The sequence below is a fragment of the Hippocampus zosterae genome, chromosome 2 (assembly GCF_025434085.1).
Source record: "Hippocampus zosterae strain Florida chromosome 2, ASM2543408v3, whole genome shotgun sequence".
Classification (NCBI taxonomy): Eukaryota; Metazoa; Chordata; class Actinopteri; order Syngnathiformes; family Syngnathidae; genus Hippocampus; species Hippocampus zosterae.
In genome coordinates, this window is record NC_067452.1 from 32,933,570 (window position 1) to 32,938,695 (window position 5,126).

At 47.3% G+C, this 5,126-nt stretch overlaps 1 long non-coding RNA gene across 1 annotated transcript; it reads right to left on the reverse strand.

Annotated features, from left to right (window-relative positions):
• Positions 1–2,645: 2,645 nt before the first annotated feature.
• On the reverse strand, positions 2,646–4,875 carry LOC127596881 (uncharacterized). Its single transcript, XR_007961578.1, has 2 exons — positions 4,401–4,875; positions 2,646–3,853 (listed from the first exon to the last, which is right to left on the reverse strand). It is a non-coding gene; the product is annotated as an uncharacterized LOC127596881 (long non-coding RNA).
• Positions 4,876–5,126: the final 251 nt, after the last annotated feature.

Sequence of the window (5,126 nt, forward strand, 5' to 3'; positions counted from 1 at the left end):
GCCCGGTAGTCCAGTGGTTAGCACGTCGGCTTCACAGTGCAGAGGTACCGGGTTCGATTCCAGCTCCGGCCTCCCTGTGTGGAGTTTGCATGTTCTCCCTGGGCCTGGGTGGGTTTTCTCCGGGTGCTCCGGTTTCCTCCCACATTCCAAAAAACATGCGTGGCAGGCTGATTGAACGCTCTAAATTGCCCCTAGGTGTGAGTGTGAGTGTGGATGGTTGTTCGTTTCTGTGTGCCCTGCGATTGGCTGGCAACTGATTCAGGGTGTCCCCCGCCTACTGCCCGAAGACAGCTGGGATAGGCTCCAGCACCCCCCGCGACCCTAGTGAGGATAAAGCGGCTCGGAAGATGAATGAATGAATAATTAAACATGCTGGGTGCAGACCACTCTTTTTATGGAGAGGCTGTTGATCCCATTGCAACCTAGTGTGCATCTTCAGTTGCCAGAAGTCTGCCACGCCCACCTGCCCGACTTGCCAGGAGAAAACCAGCCAATACACAAACAGATCTGCTACGCACACAAAAATTAACAGTATCATTCATCCATCCATCCATTATCAGAAACGGTTATCCTCCCTTCGAGCAGTAGGCCGGGAACACGAACAACCATCCGCGCTCACACTCACACCTAGGGACAATTTAGAGTGTTCAATCAGCTTGCCGTGCATGTTTTTGGAATGCAGGAGAAAACCGGAGTGCCCGAAGAAAACCCACGCAGGCATGAGGAGAACATGCAAACTCCACACAGGAAGGTGGGAGCTGGAATCGAACCCTGCACCTCTGCACTGTGAGGCGGACATGCTAACCAGTCACTCACCGTGCCGCGTTAACAGAATCGTTTTAAAAACATTCAAATTATACTCTGAAGGTTGATGTCTTGAAAATGACGCCCATTGTCATTTGCATTGGTGGTTGAGTCGAAGCACCTTTGACTGAAGGCAAACCATGGCAGGGTCTTTACGTTCTGGACCTGGATTTGAGAACTCGGTCCATTCATGCTACATGCATTCCATTTACGGAAATCAAGTTGTTATTGTTTTAGTTATTATTGATCTGCCCTTTGTAAGGTAATCAGAATACTGAAAACATATTTCTTGGGGGAAAATGGAGTCGATGTATTTTTTTTACATGGGGTAAAAAATAATATCTATAATATTTATTTTGTAGGCGGCATGATGGTCCTGTGGTTAGCGCGTCGACCTCACAGTGAAGAGGTACCAGGTTGGATTCCAGCTCCGTCCTCCCTGTGTGGAGTTGGCATGTTCTCCCTGGGCCTGCGTGGGTTTTCTGCGGGTACTCCGGTTTCCTTCCACATTCCAAAAACATGCGTGGCAGGCTGACTGAACACTCTATATTGTCTCTAGGTGTGAGTGTGATCGCGAGTGGTTGTTTGTCTCTGTGTGGATGGATGGATGGATTTATCTATATATATATATATATTGCGTGTCGTCCCGCACGCGGTCTGTCCTTCCGTCTGTCCCTTTTCAAAACGTACCTACTTCACCGCGCCGCTGCGCGCCGCCACTGCGCCGCTCAGGCAGCGGCTCACTACGATCGCGCGGGCATCTTAGCGAAAAAATGTTGTCTACCCACAAGCATTGCAATAAAATTGTTAGTTATTTAGTAGAGCTCAACATCTCTTTATTTTCGCGATAAGCAATGAAGATGAACAAAAAGTTGAACCAAGCAACAGCACTTTTGTGGGCCGAAGGCCCACCTTACCAGCCTTCCGCAGGAACTGGCTGATGAGCCGCCCGGAGGGCGGCGAACCACCACCTTACCAGCCTTCCGCAGTTTTATATAAAAAAAAAAGCAAAAACTGAAAATACCCTTCGGTAAAATCCTTCCATATTCTGCTAAAATACAGTTAAAGAATATGTGGGAGATATTCAAGTTTACAAAAGTCCTCCTCGGAAGACAAATGATAGTGAAAAGGTTGAGAAAAATGTACTTGATGCAGCTGTTCTCTCATTTTGCCACCGTCTACATCTGGTTTGTGCCGGTCAAGATGCGCATGTGCCTTTGTGTCTGTTTTCAGGAGGGGAACATGCATGTCATATGTCAGACATGTGACGCAATTGCAGCTAAAGCCGCCTGGTGTTTTGTCTGAGTCAGCGTGACACACGTGACACACGTTCTCCCCCAAAGAAAAGAAAATGCAGGCTCAAGAAGGAGATCATGTAGCCAATGTGAAGAGGTGCAAGCCAGAGGCTATGACGAGCCTGTGGGCGAGATGGCTTCTCAGCTCGCTTGGTTAATCCAGCCTGGGTGCTGGCCACACCTATAAGCCATGTCAGTATCAAGCACTCCCCGAAGGCATCGGACGTGGCAGCTGGAGCTTGCTTGGATTTAAAACGCAGAGGATTTCGTTACACTTGCGGGAGGACTATCACATGTCTATGGAAGACCATCCGTGTACTAATTTGAGAACAGTATCATGACACGGATCTAGGGTGCACCCGATTTGGCTGCCCGGGAACCCTAATTTCATGATGTTGCGACTGAAAAAAAATCAGCATGTGCAACCTGTCGATGGGGGATTTTTTTTTAGGGGGGTTGAGGGGGTATGGACGATCCAAATCATGTTTTCCACCATCTAAATGAGACAGTAAAGGGGAATGAAAGTGTTGTTTTTGGCAGATAAAATTCTGGCACTTCTGGGAAGTGGAATAAAACAGTGCTTTCCTGAAGAGCCAGATGAGAGAACCAAGGCCTTGTCATCCCGTCTAATTCAGGTGGTGACAGCTGCACTGTCTCTTTAGCACTGTGGGTGGAGGGCGAGGGTGAGTTGCGGGTGAGCAATGACTCTCAAACAGGATGTCCTGGTGACTGGCCCCATCTCATAGACTCTCCTTTGTGTGCGCACGTGTGTCCACGTGTGAACGTTTGGGAAAATCTTTCAAGCAGATGTGACCATGTTTGGATGCGGTTCCATCCAACCTTTTCAACACCCTGCCTCCTCCTTTCCCTCCCATGTCCGCACATGTAACTTCAATACACTTTTTTTTGGCCTTTATTTGCTTTTTGTCGAAAGCAATGCATTTTGATAACGATCACTGCTATCACTTTTTGCTGTAAAGTGTGCTTCGGGCAGGAGGCGGGGGGGGGGGCACCCTGAACCGGGTGCCAGCCAATCGCAGGGCACACAGAGACGAACAACCGTCTACGCTCACATTCACACCTTGAGACAATTTAGAGTGTCCCATTAACCTGCCACGCGTGTTTTTGGAATATGGGAGGAAACCTGAGTACCCAGAGAAAACCCACGCAGGCCCAGGGAGAACATGCAAACTCCACACTGGGAGGCCAGAGCTAGAATTGAACCCGGTACCTCTGCACTGTGAGGTCGACGTGCTAACCACTGGACAACCGGGCCGCCCCCAATGGTTTTAATTAATTCAATTTACTGTTCATTTTGTCAATGGCTTAACTGCTTTCTCTGGTGTGTGGGCTGTGCTCTTGGGGAAAACTATCAAAAAAAATGTAACAGCGCCTGAAGACGGCTGCACACGGGGCGTCTACCTGCTATGCTCGATGGCCAATCCAGCCTTGGGTACTACAAACAAACAGAAAAGAACGCAAGTTAACCGACACAAGTTAGCACACCCCCAGGACAGGCTGAAGAAACAATTGCACAAGGAACAACACAAAAATAAACTACTTACACACGGCCGAGAAGCCACGAAGATAACGACCAGATTATTACACAACTAGAAAAACAGGAACAAGGGAACTGGTGGTGAGTAGAATAATAGCCGGGCATCTATTCCCAGAAACTCCCGAGTTTAATTGCCCAGCCGATGTCAAGGCATGCAAGGTGTACACAAGAGGCTCCGCCCAACCATTACAGCAACCTGGGAAGAAAAAAACCCGGACACCAGGTAGGATCATGAAAGTTGTTCTGGTGAAAGTGACCAAGACTATTAAAGTATTATGATATATGGACACTAGTCTGGCACATAATACACATAGAATTATGTGTATGAATTATGAATTATATTAATGTAGTAGGAGTTAACCATCTTCTCGCAAGGATTATAACGAAAAGTTCATAGACGCAAAATGTGTATTTTGAAATTGGACACATTACATGTGCCAGTTATTTAATGAGTCCCGCTTTTTTCTTTCTTTCTTTCTTCTTCTTTTTCTTTTTCATACCCTGGGAAGGTAAACACGCTTTGTCTCTCCTCGTGTTGTTCTTGTAGCAACTGTAGAACAGTGTGTGCCCTACTTGTGGTTTCATTGCCCGGATTGTCATGCGGGAGGCACCGGAGACAAGTGTCAATAAGTGGATGGGCCCTCGCCAAACAAATGTGGCCAAAAGAATGGGTAAGAATGCAGCTGGGTACACACACACACACACACACACACACACACACACACACACACACACACACTTACGTTGTCTAGAGGCGCTATGGCTCAATGGTAGAGTGGACGTGTTCAATCGCCGGCTGTTGCGATCTTGTCAAAGTGTGCTTGAGCAAGATACTCAAGCCTCAGTTGCTCCTGATGCTGCGTCATCAGAAAGTACTAAATGACGAAACGGTGTAAAGCGCTTTGAGTACCGACTGTGTATAAGTGACAGCCCATTTAACAATGAATCAAATCATCGACAACTCGTTTGATAATCATTTCGAGAGCAAGGCTGACGCGTTAACCACTCGACCACCGGGCCGCCATTGAAAAATATATCATCTTGAAAATGTTGTTTTTGTTGCAAATTTATTTCATGGAAAAACTCTTAAACCATTATTTAACACTATCTTTGAAAATACTCAAAAGGAGCGAACAGTCGCCTGTGCTGCTCAAAGCGCTTTTTCGTGATGCTTGACAATGGGGTTGGAGAAAGTAAACAGTTCCATGTGTGGGTGTCTGCGCCTGGGTTTTTAATCTCTGCAGGATGGATCGCCCTTCCAGCACAAGCCCTCATCTCTGGTCATAGTCTGCTCTCGAGGGTTTAAGAGACTGGGCCTCATGATGAATACAGTGATTACATACGCACACGCACGCCCACAGTACCACACACACGTTCTTCTCAGTCTCACTTCATTCACAACAGGAATCCCACCTTCTATGAATGTCCGGTTGTATGTCTGCACACTTCACACGACAGCGATTAAAAAA